Genomic DNA, 22781 nt, shown 5'->3' on the forward strand with positions numbered 1-22781 from the left:
AAGTGACATAGGAAGTTGATGCAGTGGCCTGCATCTGTGATCCTGACATTCCTACAGGACAGAGGAGGGAGAGAGAGTCAGGGGAATCAGCCAGAAGCTCAATGGCCAGCTAGCCTGAAGCACTTAGTAGGAACAGAAACAAGAAAGGCTGCTTCAGCAAGGTGGAAGGTGACAGCTGACTTCTGATCTCCACACACCAGGGTGTCAGTGTTCATAGACACCTATACTCACATAACACATACCCCCAAATAACTTTAATAAGATTTTAAAAATTTTTGTTTCATGTGTATATGTGTTTTGCCTCCATGTATACGCACCATGTGTGTGCAGTAACCACAGAGGCCAGAAGAGGGCATCAGATTCTCCTGGAACTGGAGATACAGATGCTCGTCTAGCACCATGCGGGTGCTGGGAACCAAACCTGAGTGTCCCACAAGAGCAACAAGTGCTTTTAACCACAGAACAACTCCACCAGCCCTGTAAGGAAGTTGTTTTAAAGGAAGGAAGTAGTAATAGAGGAAAGAGACCAGAGTTTTTCTACAGAAGAGCCAAGGCACTATGACGCTCACCCAAGAACTTCCTGCTCCTCAGTGGTTGAGGCCTACTTCTGGCTACCTGAAAACTCCCGAACTTCCGGTTTGCATTGCTTCAGGGTTTCAGTATCCAGTCTGGCCAGATAAAACTCCACAGGCAGAGTTGCAGGTATCAGCACAACACAGCACTTCTGTTCAGGGGTGGCCACCCACAGAGTCGGACACTATAGCTTGAACACTATCACATCTGCTAGACCTGGTTAAAGTCCCTGGCAACTCCTGAGTTTTCATTTAGTGATTTAAAAAAAAAAAAAAAAAAAAAAGGACTCGGTTTAGTAATCACCTGGGGCCACAGAGGAATTGACTAACTGCTTTTCCTTTTTGCTCAGTGTCTTCTCTTTTGTATCATTGTTTCTTTTTGGTCTCTGCAAGACTGAAGGGGTTCAAGAGGAAAGGTTGGGCTTAGAAAAGGCTTTTTTTTTTTTAAACCTCTGGTAAGGCCCCCCACCCTGCCCCCTAGCACAGCGGTAGCCATTTTGTTCCATGCCGCCAGCTACTTCATATTGTTGCTGTAATGTGCCTGCAGAAAAATAACTCTACTCAGAGCAGGGTCACGCTGACCACATATCCTATTATGTTCCCTATGTTATGGGGTTTGCTAATTTTAAGAAATTCCCCAACTATAAGCTTCAGGTAGGGCCCATCAAATTAAAGGTCAATACAAACTGTTATGTCTAAAATGGGTTGAGTCAGGGCCGTCTACCGGGCAGCCCTTCCAGCTTCTTGCCTGAGCTCCCTGTGGGTTTCGCAGTTTTAGTCTTTATAAGCCTGTCCTGAGAAATGTCCAGAGCGTATCTTTGACCTGTCATCCTGGTCTTCGGGTGTGAGTTCAATAAGCCATCCCTCTTTAATTGAGATAGGTATTTCTGTGGTTTGTGGGGAGACTCCTGGACCCTAACAACTTGCTCCATTGTAATTTTATACTAGTACTCTCTAGATGGGCAGACGGCCCGTTGCATGATCACTTACTAGGGGAATATTTTGATGATGTCTGAGAAGTCTGCCATTTCTGGGTATGGTGATTTGAATGAAAATGTCCCTTTCCCATGGGCTTAGGTGACTGAGTGTGAGGTCTCCAGTCTAAGGTGCTGTTTGGGGGAGGATTAGACATGGCATACCTTGAGGAAGTACATCTGGGGAGGGGGTTTCGAAGGCACACATCATTTCCAGTTCCCTCGCTCTATTCCTGCAGCTAGAGATTCGAGCTCCGTTGTTCCTGTACCACGACTGCACTGATTGCTAAGATTCCCTGCCATGATGGGCTCTTTCCCCTCTGGAACCGTAAAAGCCCAAATAAACTCTCCTTTACGATGCCTTGCTTGTGGTATTTTATCAAGCAGCAGAGAAGTAACTTCTACAGGTCAAATCTCCAAGATATTTCATTATGTGTAAAGCAAATACCACCAAATCTCCAAAAGTTGGAGAGAGGCTAAAGGCCACTCAATCTTTATTTCTGAAGGTGACTGTGCAGTAACAAAGTGCTACCACCAGAGGGCAGGATAGACTTTGCAGAGACCCGTGAGAGGGAAAGGGGTACTCAAGTTCTGCAGGGAAAGACGCAGCGGGGGAGGGGGGGGGGAAAGAGCTAAATGCAAATTTCACTAAAGTTTTCCCTAAACCCACCCCAGCTCGAGGTGAGGTCCTAGCTTTCGCTCTGCTTTCTGTTCTCTGTACTTGCTGTTGACCAGAATAGACGCCCACCGGGAAGAAGGCTGAAGTGTCCCCTGCAGATTCCCCCAGACCCAAGGTGGCTAACTGGGGAGGAGGTGGGAGGGTGCTTGGGATGAGGTGAGGGAGAGGTTGGAGGGAGGCCTTGACTCCTAGAGGACTCCTTAAGCGAGTCTGTGAAAGTCAGATACCAGACGGGCTAATGTACCACAGAAAGCAAACTTACTAACGAACAAGAGAGCATCCTTTCGGAAGAGAGGGAAGGGGCCGTAGGCAGCCTGTGAAGTGCTTTAGGCGAAACCAAACGGATAGAAGGGATGGTAGCTTGAGACAGAGTTTCTCTGAGAGTTGCCTTCATGCTTTCTCTCCTGGCATGAGACACTCATTCTTCTCGGATCAAACTCCCAGGGAAGCACTGATCTGAGAGAATTCTCTCCAAAGATCTGCCTTTAGGCAAAAGAGGGGCTTTCAGAGAAAGCCTTCCTCAGCACGTGCTCTTTTTCATTGCTCATCTCAAAGGGTTCCAAAGTGGTACACTTGGGGTGCTATGTCCTGTACTCCTTCCTGTAAGAGGGTCAGGACGGGAGCCATTTACCGACCAACCTCCGGGGAACACCCAGCCTTAGGTTATCTCCTCCAGGGAGGGAAGGAATGAGTCTGCTGGTTTCCCCTTAATGCCCTGCCCTGCTCCTCTTGGGGTGGGGTGGGGTTGTGGTGAGGGGGGTTGGGAGGTGAGGGGCAGGCAGTGGAGGTGCCCCTTGCTATCCCATGAAGCTGTCTATATGTATTTGTTATTTTTATCGCACCGGCAATGTAGTTTGGGGTGGACCCACCAGCGGTCAGGAAAGAACCCTAGCAATTTCTTCATTCTAGAGAAAGAGCTAAGGGATAGGATGAAGGCCTAGCACTTCCTCTTTATCCAAGTTTAATTCCTGGTTTCATTTTCTATTAAACTGTTAAGTTTCAAAAGAAACTTAAACCTTGAGTTCCCAGCCCACCCCTCCCCACACCCAGCTGTGGCGTAATTGAGGGAGGAGGGCAGGGATCCCGAAATCTTTATTTGCCAATACCTAGCATTATTTTAGGGGCACTGCTTCTTTGTAGAAGAAGTCCGGCAGAACAGAAAGTGGGGGTGATGTACTAAGACTTTGTTCTGACTGGGTCCTGTTTTGCCTTTGTCCGGCTATGTATTCTCTGTCAACACTATCTAAAAAGATTACGGAGTCAACATGACTCCTATAGGATGTTCAACAGCTCTTCACACCAGATTCTGAGTTTGGGGTTCCCCCACCACCACCAAAATGGAGATGCTGAACCTCGGAGTTACATGGTACTGAGGAGTCCCTGAGGAGCCAGAGCAGTCTTAGAGAGGAATATAGATAGATGGATGAGTCACTCTTTCCATCTCTGAAACATTCTTCAAACCTGCAGTTACCAAGACAGTGGGGTGCTCTGGCATAGGGACTAACAAATGGATTGAAGAGAGATAGCCCAGAGACACATGAGCAGACACAGAGAGTGGGTTTTCAGCAGGAATGTTAAGACAAAACTGAGATGTTTAATGCTTTTGAATTTCATACATAGGTACATCATGTCCATTCTCCTCTCCCCTGGTCCCCTTCACTCCCTTGCAAAGCAGTGGCCTCTTCCTCTTTCGTTATTATTGTTATACTTACACATGTATGTGTGTATGTATGTATGTATGTATGTATGCATGTATGTATACACATGTGCACAGCCTGCTGAGTTCCTTTAGTGTTGCTCCTTTGTCTATATGTATATGACCACTTGGGATCAGATGCTCTGTAAGGGGGCTCATCCCTCAAGTGTAACCTCTCAGCACCTACTGATAGCAATTCTCGATGCAGGGATGGGAAAGAACAGTTACACATCTACCCACTCCAGACAGGGAACCACTGTGGGTCTGGGGCCGTTCAGAGATTCGCCAGTCCCATGTTTTGGTTTTAGTAAAGTAGAGGCTTTTTATTAAAACAAACAAACAAACAAACAAACAAATACCACCACCACCACCACAACAACAACAAAACCTGACCAGAACCAAACCAGAAAGAGTTCCTCAGGTAAGGCCTTGGCTGTTGTTAGTTCAAGGATTATAAAAGCAAAAAGCATAATATTGTAATTTGGGGGAGCCAAAATATCTCATATCTTGTCTTGCAAGCAGGCAAGGCTTGATTTTTGTAACAGATATCCAGCTGGTAACTTAGTCATTCAAGCAAGGGTTTCATACAAAAGTGTTATTTAACACTTTTTTTTTGTTCTTGTGACCCACTACCTTGTAGAAATAGCTGAGGAGGCGAACAATCAGCAGGTTTTAAGAATAGCTCAACTGCATCAGGAAGTGGTCTATCTCGGGCTAGCTGACAGGGTACATTCAAGGTAGGAGTAACTTCCTCATGGCTTATACAAGCTCAAAACAATTTTGCTTTTTATAAGCTTTGCATAGCAAATTAATCCTCTAAACACAATGTTCACCATCATAGAAACCATGACAGACCAAAGTATGGATACCAGCGATGTCCAACTTGGTGAACCAACGGGTTTTATTGGGGTTACTCACAGAAACAGAAATGACTCAAAGCTGCATCACCATTTACCACCCAACAAAGCCAACAGCTCACAAAGCTAGTAATCTGGAACACACTGTACAGCCTGCAAGCAGCTCAAACAGGTTGGGCAATTTCCTTTCCTGGTGCCTTGGTTGGTCTAAACCACGACCGGGCAGCTCAGTTGGTTTCTGTTTCTTCAAGGAAGCTGTTCTGATTTCAGAATTAATTCTTTGCTGCTTCTCTGCTCTGAGAGTCTTCTTAGCAGCTTGCCTGCCTTCACTTCATCTGAGAAAGACTCTGAGCTCTGATTTCTCATTCTGGCAGAGAGGGGCCTATAGGTACTGGTCAATTTCAGGGACTTCCTGAAGCTATTGAATTGTTTACCTTCTTGCTTAAGGATCTTACCATCAGGATGGAATGTTTCAATCTCTGAGGAAACTGTTACACAGCATTCTACTCCTTTCTCCTCTCTTTATTACATTCTTTCCACCTTATCTCTTGCAATAATCCCTGAGCATTGGAAGGGATGACTATAGATGTCCACCTATGGCTAATAAACAGGCCATCCATGCCACAGTAACAAGTCACTTGTTATTTGGAGCTTCACAAGTAGTTATGAGTTGAAGCTGACAGTGACAGAGCCTATGGTGCAAATACACATATTTAGAAGGCAGTTGAGTGGACATATCCAATCCATCTAGAAAATCCATATAGAAATCGCTTTCCCACTGAGGCCTGTGACCTCCTCAGCTACATGTTTTTGTACTGGCATACGCTACCAGATGTGAACTCCCTTTTCTGGCGTGGGCCTTCCATCTAATCGGAAGGTTTTACCCATGACAGCCGAGCCACTATTGCACAACCAGGTACATCCTGCTAGAAAGTCAGTGTTTCAAAATGCAGGGACAATAGCCAAGCTGAAGTTTTGGTGACAGTTCCTCACAAACATCCTGTGCAGCCCCTTCTGATACTACAGAAGCCAGCCAGCAGGATGTGAATTTCCAGTTATGTCACAGCTGAATTTCTCACCCTTTAGTCAAAGCACAAACATGTAGTGTCTTCAGCAATAAGGCCCTATTGTTTCATCCTGGTATACAGCCAACCGAAGTAGCAATAGCCTATATAATTTGAGGAACCTCAGGGGCTTCTCTGACCAACCACGCACAGGGAGGTAACCCATCCTGGGCCCCAGGATTTTCATCCCCTTCCCACCTGTGCATGGTACTTTTGGGCTTTAAACTCTTTAGCTGTTGGTTTAGTTGCTGGAGAATGCTCAGTGGTGTTAAAGGACATTGGCCCTAGGACAGCCTGCATGGCATCGGCACTGTGGCTTGCAGACATCACATTTCACTGTTGTAAGTGTGTGTGTCACCTTTGTAGGGTTTGGTTCTGTGCTACACCAAAAGGAGTTTGGCTTTAATCTAGACCTTTATCAGATAAGCTATTTTTAGTCATTAGGGGTGGAAGAAGTTATGGTTTCTGTAAGTGTTACAGCTCTGAGGGAAACGGCCTTGAAGGGACTCCAGACAGGCTGAGCTCGGCAAACATGGCTCTGGCAGGCCTTGCCCTTCTCCCCGATTCCCTCTGCCTAAAAACATTAGATTATATTCCCGAAACTAGCCACCAAGGTATATTCCCATATTTGGCCACTTCCTCCTCCTGAGGCTGACTACCAAGGTCCAGCTATTAAAATATTGAAGTCCAGTAATCAAAAGCCCCCTTTGGCTCATCTAATTAACATGCCCAGTAAAAATTAAACACCTCATCTTAACACAGAGTTCCCCTTTTACCCCTATAAAATGCCAGTTTTCTATGGGCCACATCTGTCTCTTCTCTATCCAGAGACAGCCCTTTCCTCCTCGTTCCCTTCTCCCCCACCCCCCATCTTCTGTCTCCTGTCTTTGTCTCTTATTTCCAGCCCTTTATCTCTCTGGGACAAATAAATCTTTTTTTGTTTGTTTGTTTGTTTGTTTGTTTTGTGTTTTGTTTTTTGTTTTTCGAGATAGGATTTCTCTGTGTAGCACTGGCTGTCCTGGAACTCACTATGTAGACCAGGCTGGCCTCAAACTCAGAAATCCGCCTGCCTCTGCCTCCCCAGTGCTGGGATTAAAGGCTTGCGCCACCACTGCAAATAAATCTTTATGCTGAGAAGTTGGTCTTGGGGGTCCTGAGCCCATACTGACCCCAAACCCTTCAGTCTTCCCCCAGTGGAAGTATTACAGCTCCAAGGGGACAGTATCCTGGTGGTTGAGAGCCAAGGATACCACAAAGTGCCTCTGCACAACAGACCACAAGAGACTTACTGGGAGAGACACAAGAAGGGGGCCGTCTCTGCTCAGCAGAGAAGCAGCAAGAGTTTACTGACACTTAGGTAGGGCTTCTTGGGAGAGGTGCTTTGCAGGGTGAGATTTCCAGGGTGGGGGAGTGGTCAGGGTTCAAGCCCAGCCCAGGGATTGGTGGGATTTGCTAAGTTTTTCACGCGGAGGTGAGCTTGGACCTATCACCCTACAGATTCCTCCATTGTAATATTTTGTGTAGCTCTCACAGCTGCTGTTCCTAGTGCTGTATGATGGCTTCTGCTCTTTTCATCGACCAAGGCCAAACGTTATTCATTTGTGCTTTTGCCATAGGCCCCAGCTATATAGCCTTCTGAACTCCTGGTGTCTCCCAACAGGAAGGGATACTGCAGTGGTGTCCTACACAGCCGTTTATCCTGTCCTACAAGGATCTTAGCTCTCTCAAAAGCCTCTTGAGCCTTTATGTCTCAACCCTGTATTATATTCTTCTTTATCAAGTTATACAGAGGATGGGCGGTTTGGGCAAGGTGAGGCATGAAAATCTGCTAATATCCCAGAGTCCCCAGACGCCTGTAGCTTCTTTACATTTACAAGAACAGGTTGTAGTAGGATTTTGTTAATAACATTATCAGATATCATATGCATCTTAACCATACCATAATAATGTTAGAACTTTACAGCTGTGCAGCCAGATCTCCCAGCCTGGTTCCCTTAGATGCATCCAGATGTCTCTCTAATGGCTTCCCCAATCTGCAAAACATTCAGGGGTTTCTGTTATGTCATCTACTTAACAAAAGCTTTCACAGAGGATGAGCAGATAAGACACCATCCTGAGCCACCACCCCATACCAAATAATGTGGTTACAGATATACCCCTGGTGACGCACCCTCAAAGTCTGCTGTCATCTGTACTCAGCAAATCTTAGGTGATCCCAGAGAGTCAGTTAAGAAGATGCTAAAGTCAAACATAAGCAAGGTCTGTGTCTGTGTACACACACCATGCATGTGCTGGTCCCCTTGGAGTCCAGAAGACGGTGTCAGATCCCCCAGAACTAGAGTTATGGATGGTTGCAAGCCATTGTGTGGGTGCTAGGAACTGAATGCAGGTCCTCTGCAAGGACTCTTGACCTCTGGGTCATCTCTTTATCCCCATGTGTGGGGTTTACATTCACATCTTCACTTTTGTAGGGTAAGCGTTTCACTAACTGAGCTGCCTCTTCAGCCCCTCTTCCTTTTGAATGCTTTTAATTAATATGTTTAAATCATACATAATAGTGGGTCTCCTGCATTTCATTGTATTCCACCTCTCACTAATCCCTTTCCTCTTCCCACCCAGCTCCCTTCTCTTTTCACATCTTTTTGTGACCCAATCGGTTTCATTAGGGTTGTGTACAGGAGCACATGTACCTGATATGTGTACCAGTGAAGAAAAAAACATCTCCCCAGTTGAAATACTAACAAAGTATCAATCCTCAAGGTGGGTGGGCCAACATGTGTTCTCTGGCTTCATTGACAGGATGTTGAAGGCTCTGATCTTGTGGAAATCTTGTGTAGGCAGTCAGCTGGCTTTCTATTATCCAACCAGTAGGCTCAGCTTGCCCTGCTGGTACTGTTGCATACAGGGTCTACTGCTGACTACTGGTGACAATTCTCCCCCAACAACTGGCAAAGCAACTTCTTGAACTGTAAAGGCTAGCCAACTGGGAGGAAGCTTCTGGCTCCAGTCCAGCTTGGCTTCTCTATGACCTGTGACCAGGCTCTTGGTGTCTTCAGTGATAGCATCTAGTTCCCATGGACAAGTGACAAGATTGGAGATTGCCTTCGTTGTTTTGAAGGCTGCAGAGGCCTGTCTGATCCATAAGTCATTGGTACTGAGATTTTTACTTACTAACCTACAGCTTCTGGGACTGCCTTTATCCATCTACACAGAGCGCTCTGTTCAAATAATTTAATTTTTATTAGTTTAACAAGTCCTGGTTTCATTAGTCTTCTTCCATACACAGTTTTAGTTGACTCTCCATCTACATGTCTCCTTTCCCCATCCCATCTCTTCACTTATACTTTTCCACCCCCAGGATCCCCTTCCAGTTTTAACTCACATTGTTATACTACATACGCAGACACTCAACACACTGTAATCTTTTTTTTTTTCCTTTTCTTCTGGTTTCCATTCTTTCCTTAACACACAGTCCCTCCCACATGAACACATCGTATAAACATTAGAAACTAGGATCTATTTCGTCTTAGGGTTTTCTTGCTGTGAAGAGACACCATGACCATGGCAACTGTTATAAAGGAAAAGCATTTAATTGGGACTGGCTTACAGTTTCAGAGGCTTAGTCCATTGTCATCATGGCGGGGAGTATGGCAGCATGTGGGGGGATGTCGTGCTGGAGAGGGAGCTGCGAGTTCTGCATCTTGATCTGCAGGCTGCAGAATGTGTACCACACTGGTCGTACCTTGAGCATGGGAGACCTCAAAGCCCACTTCCACAGTGACACACTTCCTCCAACAAGACCACACCTACTCCAACCAGGCCACACCTCCTAATAGTGCCACTCCCTACAGCCAAGCATTCAAACACAGAAGTCTATGGAGACTATTCCTGTTCAAACCACCACAACATCTAGGTGAGAACATGCAGTGTTTGTCTTTCCAAGCCTGAGTTGCCACACTTAATATTTTCCATTTTTATCCACTTCCCCTCAAAGCTCACAGTTCCAGCCTTACAGCTGAGTAAAATTCCATTGTATGCATCTACTGTATTTCATGATCCATTTAAAGATTTAAAAAGTCTTAAAAACAAAGCAAAACATGGTACTTGTCATCCACGATGGCCTTGAACTCATGGCTTCTCTCCTTCAACCTCCTCAGTGCAAGAATCACATGTGTGTACCACCCACCGTGTCTGGCTGGTGATCTTCATTTAGTATCTCCACATGCTTTTTGATAGATTTATCTTTATCGGTGATGGCTTTTGATACCTCTGGAAATTGCTTTTCTATTTTTATTTCAACTTGTTGCTTGCTCGTTTTTAAATATACAATAGATTTCAGCATATTGGCGTTGAATCCAGATACTTTGCTGAAATTACTAATTAAGTTTGATTATAAATTATTTTAGCTTTTTAAAATATATGGTCCCCTGAAAACAATGATATAGTTTTTATTTTCTTTCATCCTCTTTCTCCTCTTCCTTTGTCTTCTTTGTCTTCTTCTTGAGACAGGATGTCTCCATGTGGCCCTGACTGTCCTGGAACTTGACCTATAGATCAGCCTGGCCTGGAACTCAGAGATCTGCCTATACCTTTGCCTCACAAGTGCTGGGATTAAGTGCACACCACGACTGGCTAGTTATTTCTTTTAAGGCTTATTTAAAATTTTCTTTTTCTTACCTATTGTGTTGGCTAGGCTTTCCAATCCACATTGAATTGAAATGTTGAGTATACCTGTGTCTTGTACTCAGCTTGAGTGGGAAAATACTTAATAGTTGGCTTCCAAGTTTAATGCTTGCTACAGGATTTTGTTTGTAGGCATGCCTACATATTTAATTAAATCAATCCATTTACTTTGTATTATTTTAGTTTTCTGGGAGTTAAAATAATGACCAATGTTTAATTTTATCAACTATCTTTTCTGGGACTTCTGAAGTTAACATTTTTTATACCATTATTTCTGTCAGTGTGGTGATATAGTCCTTGATTATTTTTTTAATTTTTTAACTTTTATTTTATATGCATTGGTGTTTTGCCTGTATGTATGTCTGTGTGAGGGTGTCAAACTTCTGAAGCTGAAGTTGGAGACAGTTGTGAGCTGCCACCTGGGTGCTGGGAATTGAACCTGGGTTCTCTGGAAGAGCAGACAGTGCTCATAACCACTGAGCCAACTCCAGCCCCCTAGTTCTTGAATGTTAGATGTTAAATATGTCTTGCATTCCCGGAAAAGGTCCTACTTAGTTATGTGTTATGCCTTGTGAATGTTTCTAGATTGGATTTACTGTTTTGTTTTTGTGTTTCCAGGCTGCATCTGCAAAAAATACTGACATGTTACTTTTTATTTTATCTTTTAAAATTTGAGTGTCAAGATTTTTCTGTCCTTCTATAGCAAGTTAGGAAGTCTTTCTTTTCTTCTTCCTCATCTTCATCTTCCTCTTCCTCCTCTTCCTCCTCTTCTTCCTCCTCTTCCTCTTCTTCCTCTTCCTCTTCCTCCTCTTCTTCCTCTTCTCTTCTTTGTTTACTGGCAGAGTTTATTTGAGGTTGGTAGTTTATTTTTTAAAACCATATATGTGAAGTCATTTGGGCCTGAATTTCTTTGGTGGGAGAGACTGGGAAATGTGCTATGAAGTCCTCATGTTTATTTTCTCACCGTGTTCTCTCGTCTCCACCTTAGCATGTTTGGAGTGATCCAGAAAGAGGAACATTTTAATGAAGTATTTTTAAAGTACTTCAAGGAAAATAAAATAGAGATAGCCCATGCAATCACCAAGCTGTTTCCTTTCCTAGAAAGCCTAAGGGAACGCTCCTTCATCACAGACAAAATCTATGCTGTAAGTGACATGTGTTCATCACCCCATCACAACTGAGCCTGTTAACTGGTATTTGCCATTCTGGATGCTAGGGTTCTCTAGTGGGCTAAAAGGCCTGGTATGCCTTTCGTGGGAACACCCTTTTATGTTTGTTAACTATTCTATCATGTACAAGGTAACAAGCCACTTCTGCTCCTAACTGAAGGCACCATGGCTGAATTGCAACAAGGCTGGGGTGTAAAGCGACTGAGTAGCATTTGCTGTGTTCTAATATCCTCCTTATGGCCACGCCCCCCCACCCCCACCCCCTCGTACTCCTGATGCACAAAAAAAAAAAAAAAAGAAAGAAAGAAGAAATTGTTCAGTCCCGCTGACAGATACTGATTAGTGACTTACAATAAAGCAAAGTTGAAATAATGAAAGAATGAGAATATTACCGGCGTCTAAGTTTTGTCCCCCCAGGACAGTATTTCATGATAATGTCTACCTGTGTCCGATGAAACTATGCTTTGACACTCTCTCTGTTGAACATTTTAAAGGATTCTTATGAAGCTTGTAGAAACTCTGTTCCTGTAGAGAGAGTGGTATACAATGTTCTCAGTCACCTGGAGAAGTTATCTGACCCATCGTTTCTATGGGCTCTGTTTAACAGAGTGAACCTGAAGCAATATCCTGCTTTAAGAGAGATTCATAAAAACGTGGAAACTGGTAATTTCCTTCCCTCACTTCCCTTTTGCAGTGAGATTCTATCTTAATTTTTATTATTTGACAATCCCATACATGTATACAATGTATCTAGTTCTAAACTGACCCTGACTCCATCAAATCCCCTCCACCCCCCAACATGTCCCCTTACACTTTCATGTTCTTCACGGTTGTTTTTTGTCTCCATCTTCTTCCTCCTCCTCTGTTTTATAACCTTCTGGGTTTTAAAACTGCCCATATGTGCATAGATAGGTATGGCGCATCCACTTAAGTGTGAACAATCTACCAGCAACCACGGAACCCTCATCCCCCACCCCCACTCCCTAGGAACCCCCCCTCACCCCCCCCCACTCTCTCTCCCAGCAACCATTCCTGCAAATAGTAACTCAGCTAAGGGTGGAGCCTCGTGAGTCCCGCCCCACCAGTGCTGACAAGCTGATTGGCTGGCTCTTATGCAGCTCTGTATTTGTGAACCCGGCAGTTATATAATATCCAGAAGGCTGTGCTTTACAGCCTTCCGTCATCCTCATCTGCCAGCTCTTAAATTCTTTTTGCCCCCTCTTTAACATTCCCCGAGACTTAGGGTGAGGGATTGAAAAAAATGTCCTACTTAAATACAACTCTATTTTCATTCATTTAATCTTTGTCGTTAAATTGTTTACTGTGTGCCATTGCCTGAACCGGGCGTTGTGGACATAACAGATAGTGTTCTCTCTCGCCTTGTGAGCGGCCTCTCGGGTTCTTCCCATGAAGTCTTGGCATTTCTTTCAGGCTAGCTGTCTTCACTCCCAATTTAGCTCTCGAAGCCCCTTCTTACTGCTTGGGCCTGGACTGCCCTGGGGATGTCTGTGTCTGGCTCTCTCCTGTGCTCTCTGCTCATCCTTCTCCCAAGGAAGCTCAGGCTCCCCTCTTTGCTGGCCCCATCTTTGATGCTCTTGACCTTTAACAGCAGCAACAACAACTATCTTATGTGGGTCTATGACCTTATTCACTCTACTCCAGAGGGAGCCCCTGTTTCTTCCCAGAAGTCTGTGCATCCCACGGGACACCCCTTCTCTTGAACTGAAATAAGATTTCATTACACTTAATTGAGCAACGAATTACTTTTTCCCCCTGGATCTGAGGATCGAACCTAGGACCTTGCACTTGCTAGGTAAGCTCTCTACCACCGAGCTAAGTCCCCAAGCCCCAACTAATGACTTTTTATGATGTCTCCACTGTATCATCATCCTTAGAACCTGAGAGAGGAGCTGGAGAGGCAGCTCAGCAGCTAAGAGCATCTGCTATTCTTGCAGAGAACCTGAGTTTCATTCCCAGCACCTACATTGGGTTGTTCACAACCACTTGTAATTTTAGCTTCAGAGCCAACACCCTCTTCTGCCTCCACAGGCACCTACACTCATGAACACATACAGCACATACTGACAAGAAAATACATAGACTTTAATAAAAACAAAACAAAAACCCAAGCCCCCCAAATCTCAAGTTTATTGTCTAGAGCAGTGGTTCTCAACCTTCCTAATGCTGCAACCCTTTAATACAGTTCTTCATGTTATGGTGAGCCCCTAACTATAAAACTATTTTGTTGCTACTTTATAACTGTAATTTTGCTACTGTTATGAATAAGACCATCAGTAATGTAAATAATCTGTGGGGTTTTTTTGGAGTTTTTTTTTTTTTTTTGATGGTCTTAGGGGACCCTTATGAAAGGGTCATTCAACTCCAAAGGGGTCGTGACCCACAGCTTGAGAACCACTGGTGTACTTTTCCCAGTGGTCTTGTTTTGCTTTCTCCTTAGCTGCCCTGTAGGAAGGGACAAACTATATCTATCCATAAAAGCCATTGATATCCAGAGTGACCCAAGGACTTGAACTTCCCACTAGACTATGAAAACTCACAGATGTTCCATCTGTGCGATTGTTCCCACTGGACTCCAACCCCCATGTCCAGGGCTTGAGGTGATGCTCTTGTCACTGACCTGCAGTGACTAATGCCTTTCTCCCTCTGCTCAGAGCTACAGGATGGATACTCTCCCCAGAAAAGTAAACGGGAAGAAGAGAAACTTGCCACTGTGCAGCCAAGTTATGAGCAAGGTACTTAGAACTGGGCGAAATTTTTGGTTAACCAAGAGGAAAAAGAAACATGGACGCCAGAGCTACAGTGGTGGGGGTGGAGGTTGGGGGATGGGGAATGGGGGATGGGGGATGGGGGATGGGGAGTGAGAGTGGGGGATGGGTAGTGCTGTGCAGAGAACTCTGAAGGGATAAGAGAGGTAGATGGTTGCTACTTTAAAAAACAAAAGGCCTATGCATTTTATGTAATGTGTCTGAGTGTTTCTGCTTGCACGTCTCTGCACTGTGTGCCTGCCTATTACCTACAGAGGTCAGAAGAAGTGTCAGAGCCCCTGCAGCTGGAGTTATGGACGATTGGGGGTCCTCATGCTGGTGTTAGGAACTGAACCTGGGCCCTCTACAAAAGCATCAAGTGCTTTTAACCACTGAGCCATCGCTCCAGCTGCTCCAGCTGCTCCAGTTACAAATGAGCTGAAGGGGCTGAGATGCGTTCTGCTCACAGTGAAAGCAGATTGCGTCTCTGAGTGTGGGTTCCAAGTTAAGGAGTCTTTAATGGAGACCTGTGACCGGCTCAGAACTGTGGGTCAACAATGAACAGCACCGGAGAAGAGACAATTGGTGATAGCAAAGGTGATTGGTAAATCTGGATCTGGGGGTTATTGTTCAAGAGTAGAAACAGAGAGGCTGGGGCACAGCAGTCAAGGAGAAAAACAGAGTCAGTGAGAAATGGGTTGCAAAGTCCCACTGGAGAGACAGGATAGATAGAAGCTGGGTGACCCTCGAAGCTGGTGAAGCCAAAATGTGCCAACACCTCCTTGTGGGAGAAGCCGAGGTGCTTACAGATGGGTTCCTGATGGAACCTGAGGAGAAAGAGCGGGAAGAGGATGACATGAGTGAGCAGGCTTACTGGATGCCAGCTGAGGTCCTCAAAAGGCCGTGCTTTCTCCTGAGGTGCAGCTCATTGTAACCTCCAACACCCAAGCTTAGAACGGCCATGTTTTCCCAGACATGGCTCCTGGGACCCCTCTCTTTTTCCATCTCTTGAATTTCCAGTAAACCTAATACCTTCCAGCTCTAAAAGGAGGAGAGGTTAGACTAGACCTCTTGCCTACAGCTGTGTGAGAGACAAGCATCAGGTTGACTCTCGTCTTTAAAAATTACTTTGTTATTTTTATTATTGTGTGTGTGAATAAAGTGTGTATGTGGGGGGCACACCAGTGTAGCGTAGTGTGAAGCAAGTGCTTTACCCCCTGGGCCATCATACTGTAAGAGTCTGAAATCGCTGAAGGAAGGCACCCAGACTCAGTATGTAAACACAAAGAGCATTTATTCTGCAGACACAACCAGCATGTGGGGGTCAACTATTCTCTAAAATGGAGACCCCAGACAAAGCACACAGGTCTTCCTATAGGGAACCAGGGGGAACTCTCTAGAAGGATTATGTAATCTAAAATTTCACTGGTGGCTGCTAGGGTTTCACAGGTGGTCAGTGGTCTGCATCCCTGTAGTGGGAGATATTTAAATCTCCAACCCAAATATGACCGGTCAATAAAAACACAACTCAGTAATTATGAATATATTCTGTAAGCCCAGATTGAGCAGATTCATCCCTTCACTACTCTGTTCCCGTCTGTCCTTCTACCTCCTGCTTCCCAGTCGTCCTCTCCTTCATCCTCTTCCTCCTCTATTGTCTTCCTCCAGTCCTCCTCCCTCCCTCCACTCTCTTCCACCAACCTTTATTTCTCCACCTCCCCTTCTTCTGCACAATCACTGACTTCAGCCTTTATTTTACAAATTAAGATGGGCAGAAGGTTCACCAGAATTCACCTGTGTCAGACTCACACCTCCTCTGCAGCCCTTCACAGGAAAGGGGAATTAGTATCAAAATACAAGGTCAGGGCTCTCCACAACACTTCCCTATGTCATGAACCTTTAGCCATAGGATGAGATAGGGCTGCCCACCACATAGGGCCCATTCCAAGATAAGGTATTCTCCCATTTTGTGGTTATCCCCAGGCTGTTCTTTGGGAGGGGGTTTTATGATCTTGTTCTGGATTTTATGGTCTGTTCTTAGAGCTGGCGTATTATGACTTTAGTTTCTGGGACTTACGGTCTCTTCCTGAAGCTGGTGCCTTACGGCCTTTTTCTGACATCAGGCCTGGTCCTTAAATGGAAACAAATGAGGTTTATGTTGCCCTTTCAATACAAGCCCAAATCTCACGTTATAAATGATTTGTGCTTTAGACCATTCTATGGAGGGAGGAGATATTTGTCTTCTGTTCCTCCACCCCCTCTCCCTTTCACACACCTGAGCCAGCCTCAAGCTGCATGCTAAAATGTGATGGAGGCAAGTTGGCAGAGGCCTGGGAGATGCTAGAGGTCCATTACCCAACAGTAGGGATCTTCTCGCTTGCATGGCTTTAGACGAGACTATCTCCTCAAATCTGACCCCTTCAGCCTCTTGCTTGTTTTGTTGCCTGCTTGCTGCTCCCATCCTGTCTGTAGGTAAGGGACAAAGGGGTCCCAATTGCGCCTTGGGTGAGGCCACGTAGAGGCTGAGGATAGAGAGCGTGGATAGATGAACTGTCACACAGTGAGCTACCGAGGTGAGCTCAGCCTTACCTTACTTTCCCAGCTCGGCAGACATTGGAATGGAGATTATCATTATACTGGGTGGTTAAAGTCACCACTGAGGCATGGGGATGTGTGTGATCCTCAGACTTGCAGGTAAGAAAGATCACAGTGGAAGATCTGTAGGAGGAAGAAGGGAGGGAGGGGGATCGATGAGATAGAACAGGAAGAACCCTCCTTGCTCTAAAGTGTGTGTGTGTGTGTGTGTGTGTGTGTGTGTGTTTCCTGGTTACCCCTGTTTCTTGAATTCAGGATGTGTTTATGCATGGTGCTGAAACCACCTGGGTGGGGAAGCAGGGTGGGTAACACCCAGGCCTTTGACTGACAGCTCCACCCTTCAGTGAGCCTAAACAAGCATGTTACACTAGTCTGCAAGTAGGATCCAGGGCCAGGCATCACTACTGCTGGGCTCTGTACCTGGCAGGGCTGTCATCCTGGCAGCTACATGTGCTCCAGTGTCTGTGGCTGCTGGGGCGACCCTTATTGCCATAACAACAAGAGCTCCTTCATTCAAGAGTCTGCCTCTTCAGCCACTACTCTGGATGCCCAGCTTCAGCCCATCTTGAGTGGCCAGCTGCTGTAGCCACTTAAGCAACTGCCTTACAACCTCCCAGCTTGGCAACTTACAATGTTGCCAAGGCAACCTCTGCAAACAGCTGCTGAGATGCTTCAGGGGCAGGAGGACAGGTGGCCAGCCTCCCTGCTGACTTGAGGTATATTTTCCTATATCCTCCTGGCGTGGTGAGCACAGACTGCCTTCTCAGCTTAGGAATCTCAAGTGTACTGCACCAAACTACCCTGAGCCTCTTCGTCACAAACCTTCCCCCTTCAACCTCTGTTTCTCCTTCTTTGCTAATGTGGGTACATGTCCAGCTCTTCAAGCAGTAAGCCCAGGAGTTCTTTTGAGTCCTTTTTTTCCTCAGCCTCCATGCCCTACCAGTTAGCCCGCTCTGGGAAAGTGACCTGGTTTGACTATATCATAAGATCTGTCCCATGGGCTGGAGAGATGGCTCAGAGGTTAAGAGCACTGACTGCTCTTCCAGAGGTCCTGAGTTCAATTCCCAGCAACCACATGGTGGCTCACAACCATCTGTAATGGGATCCGATGCCCTCTTCTGGTGTGTCTGAAGACAGCCACAGTGTACTTATATACATAAAATAAATAAATCTTAAAAAGAGATCTGTCCCATAATAGCACTAATTATTTACCCTGAACATTGGATGTGCATGTTGGTATGGTGATATTGCTGGTGTGTTTATGTGGGAAACTTCAAAGGCAGCAAGATGGTGCAGTAGGAAAGGGGACTCGCTATTAAACCTGATGACCTGAGTTCATTTCCTGGAACCCACACGCTGAAAATTGAGAACTGACTCCAGAAAGTTGTCCTCTGACCTTCACAAGTGCACCATGGCATGCTTTCTCTGTCTCTGTCTTTGTCTCTCTCTGTCTCTCTTCACACACACGCACACAACACACACACACACACACACCACAGAATTAACAAAATTCTGAAAATAAAAACAATCAGAGGAGTTACATTTATGCAGATAGTTTGTTTCTCAGTATTCACGGGGAATTAAATCCTCTTCACTGATATTCTCTCTCTCTCTCTCTCTCTTTTCTCTTTCTCTTTCTCTTTCTCTCTCCCTCTCTTTCTTTTCTGTTTTTTTGAGACAGGGTTTCTCTGTGTAGCCCTGGTTGTCCTGGAACTCACTCTGCAGACCCGGCTGGCCTTGAAATCAGAGATCTGCCTGCTTCTGCCTCCCGAGTGCTGGGACTAAAGGTGTGTGCCACCGCTGCCTGACAGAAAAACTTCAGGCCTTAATAGAGTTAAAAATTAAGTTAATTATGTTAAAGAATGCAAACTTAAGCTGCGATAATTATCAGTTGGTAAATGATAGTAAAGGCAAAAGAGAAACCAGAAAAGATGGAGTCAAGGGAGAAAAGAACGTAAGGGCTGAAGAGAGGAAGGTGTATTGTAGGGCAAGCTAGAAAGCTAAGTGGGAAAAGATTGTTCGTTCATTCATTCATTCCTTTCTTCCTTCCCTCCTTCCTTCCCTTCTCTCCTTCTCTCTCTTCTCACTCTCTTTCCTTCTTTGAAACAAAGTCTTATTATATGTAGACCTCTTGGCCTTGAACTCATGATTGACCCCTCCTGTCTCAACCTTCCAAGTGCTGGGATAACAGGTGTGAGCCATCACACCTGGCTAACGTGGCAAAAGTTTTATCAGTATGCTTGTCCTCTGCAGTCAAGTGTCAGGGGAGAAAGACCAGAACATTGTCAGTTTGTTCTAAGGGAGTGGATGAGAACTCTTAAAGTAATATTCTCTTCTTTTTCAGGGACAAACCTATGCACACATGAAAACTGGGCACAGCCCTGTTTTGCGAAACAAGAGAACCCACAGGAGCCAGAAACACTGCAGAACCAAGCGGATGAAATCATTGGTAAGGATAACTTATGATGCCCGTGATGATAGGTGACCCTTGTAAGTTAGAGTGGAGGTGACTGAGCCTATGCTTCGAGTCCAGCTCCATGGCTCTGGGAGTCCCAGATAAATGCAGGAGCCATGGGCCCTGGCATTGCTTTGATTGGGAAAGCAGGTAGGCAATGGGAAAGCTTTAATACATCTGAGAGGGAATAATAGCCACAAGGAAGCCAGGTTTTGTGTGTGTGTGTGTGTGTGTGTGTGTGTGTGTGTGTGTGTGTATGGGTGGGTGGATGTGGGTGTGTATAGTGAGGGATGGGGGAGGAGACAAAACAAGCAGAAGCAGAAAGCACTGGAGATCCATAGAGTGAGAGAGAAGAAGGAGTTAGGAGCCTGCAGAGGCAGAGGCAGAGGCAGCGGGAAGCAGGAGGAAGAGTAAAAGGATGGAGAAATGACAGGCAAAGTTTTGAGACAACCAAAGCCAGGGTGATGTCTCTCAAAGTAGCACACTCAGGAGAGACCAACTATGGCAGGAACATTGCTACTGAAGTGTTACTCAAGCTTCTGGATCTTTCCTGGTGTCTGCATCCTGGGGTTCCAGTTGAATCTGAGAGCCCTAAGGGGTTTTATCTTGCTGTGCAGTGATTAGCAGTGCGAGCTCAGAGTCCAGTGATGAGGACAAGGAGGACCAAACCCTGGGCACCGGGACTCAGGAGGCTGAGGACTCTGTGCCCCAGGTTCCAGAACGCAGAGCCTCCCTCAGGATCTCACACCTTCTGTGTCTGGACTAGTCGCTCTTGGAGGACATCGAGAAGTCCAGGGGCTCAGTCTCTGCACCCTACGGTTTCTGACACTTGGGAAGATGTGGAGAGTGTAACAAGGTCCCAGACCTTAGCACAGCTGACTCCATGCTGGAAGAGCCATTCAGGCTCTAAGACTCAATATGCGGGCAGTACCACCCGCATGAAAACAAAACTAATCCACCATAGTTCTGGGAAGGCCTCTAAATACACTAACCTTGTTTTTTGGCTTCTGTAGTTCTGCTTCTGGCTAACTGTTCTTATTAACTGAAGTATATCGACCCCAAACAGTTTTTGTGCTTAAAATCTCATCCTGATAAAGACTTGGGGCTACTCTGGGATCCTGAACACCCATTCCTTGGCTGGCTAAGAAAGACTTTCCGTCAGCTTCAATCCATGTCCCAGCAGCCTTCTCTGGTGGGTAGTCTCTCTGACCTACAACAGAGAGGTCAGAAAATATTCTCCAACTTTGTTGAAATACTGATGGCAGAATAAAATGAAAATGGTTTATTTACAAGTTTTGTTTTATTTTTCCCTTTCACGTAACCATGCCTATCTGAAGCATAATAAAATATATATTATATTTGGCTTTTATCGCTATTTCTTTGCATAGAGCTCTCAGTGCTCAGTACATATATGTGTAGATATATGTATATATCTACACATATATATGTATGTATATATATGCATACATATATATGTATATATATTATTTAATATTATATATTATATAGCTGTGACTATATAAAAGGATGAGACAGGAGTCCAGCCTGGGCTACAAAGTGATTTTACTGGGAGTCTCTGTCTGGATCAGGCATTTCCAGGTATGTTGTTCAAAGAATTGAGGAAGCATAAACAAATAGGACAGTATAAAGAAACAAAGCAGAAAGTATAGAATAGATATAGACTACAAGGAAGTATTGAACCCTGAGCAGGCATCTTTTCTACAGCATCTAACCACTGCCCAGGGCTTTCTCGTGTGGGTCAAGGAGAAGTTGACTATGGCCACTCATGGTTGCTGGAAGCTACAGGTCAGCATAACCAGTTAGTATGTTAAGACAAGTGTGCATCTTGATGTAGGTGAGAGTCCCAGTTTGTTGAGCGACTTGTTGGGAAAGGGCTGTACGCACGTAACCCAATGCAAGTGGAGTCCCTGGTTGCTAACTAATCCTGTATTTGCCTTCCTCAGTGAGACCCTGTCTCAAAACGACACAAACCAAATGAAAACAATAAAATAAAACAGAGTTTTCTTTCAAAATCTGACCACATGGCTAGAGTAGAATGTTCATTAATGGGTTTGATGTGGTTTTTTGAGATCGGTGGAGGCTTTCTCAATGCTTGGTAAGATTAACTCTTAGAACTTGGGGGTCTGGTGATTGATCGTCACCAAAGTCGTCCTGAGCCCCTGGCTTCTGAGTTCATTGCCTCACCCCCTAGGAAAACAAGGAAACACAGATAAGGAATGAGCAAAGCAAATGGAGATTATTAAGGAAACGTGAGAAATAACTGCCTGTGTTAGTGAGAACCTGGATAATAGAGTAATTATTGGGATGGGCACTCTCTGAGCACACTTGGCTCTGGACTGGTGAGTGGCCGACACCCTCACTGGGTGTCCCTCAACCCAACCAGAGAAACAATCATCCAATCAAGGGAGCAGGCATCGTGATGCCTGTCCACTCTGACAACTCATTTTGTAGGCTGTTGATTGGACCACTCTCTGCCGTCACCAAATTATGATCAGCTGTAGGGTCCTACCCTTATTTCCTGTAGTGTTAGCTCCTATCTCATTATGGCACTTTAAACAAAGACTGGGTATTTTTACTTGTAAATTATTTTTTTACCCAGATTACTGAATGTGATGGCTGTTCTTGATATCTGCTTGACTACATCTGGGAATTAACTAAAATCTAAATGTACACAGGTACACCTGTGAGGGACTTTTTTTCTTAGTTAAATCATTTGAAGGGGGAAGACCCATTCACTCACGCATTCATTCATTCATCTTATGTGCATTGGTGTTTTCCCTGCATGAATGTCTGTGTGAAGGTGTCAGATTTTGGAGTTACACACAGTAGTGAGCTGTCATGTGGGTGCATGGAATTGAACCCATATCTTCTCTAGAGCAGTCAGTGCTCCTAACTGCTTGGCCAGCTCTCCAGAAGAGAAGACTCACTTCTAATCCAGATCTTTGAGGTGGGAAGACAAAACCTTTAATCCAGATCTTTTGTGGTGATAAGATCCACCGTTGATTTGATCCACCTTCTCCTGGAAGCCTATAGAAAGGCCATGGAAGAAGGACTCGCTGCTTTCCCTGCCGGCTTCCATTCACTGGCAAAGCAAGCCCATTCCTTCACTGGTGTGAGAGCCTACTTCTTCAGGATTCCAGTGTATAATGACTGAAGAGCAGCTGAGACATCTAGTCTGGTGGACTGAACAACTACTGGATTCTTGGTCCTTCAGTTTGTAGGCAGCCATTGTTGAGCTAACTGGTCCACAG

At 45.1% G+C, this 22781-nt stretch overlaps 1 pseudogene across 1 annotated transcript; it reads left to right on the forward strand.

Moving 5' to 3' along the window:
* The first annotated feature begins 2267 nt into the window (after positions 1-2267).
* On the forward strand, positions 2268-20841 carry LOC117722741 (uncharacterized; annotated as a pseudogene). The gene is made up of 6 exons (XR_013104526.1): positions 2268-2340; positions 11514-11670; positions 12189-12357; positions 14367-14447; positions 19399-19503; positions 20127-20841. The product of XR_013104526.1 is annotated as an uncharacterized LOC117722741 (transcript).
* The last annotated feature ends 1940 nt before the right edge of the window (positions 20842-22781 follow it).

This window comes from Arvicanthis niloticus, chromosome 17 (genome assembly GCF_011762505.2).
Source record: "Arvicanthis niloticus isolate mArvNil1 chromosome 17, mArvNil1.pat.X, whole genome shotgun sequence".
In the NCBI taxonomy this organism is placed as follows: domain Eukaryota; kingdom Metazoa; phylum Chordata; class Mammalia; order Rodentia; family Muridae; genus Arvicanthis; species Arvicanthis niloticus.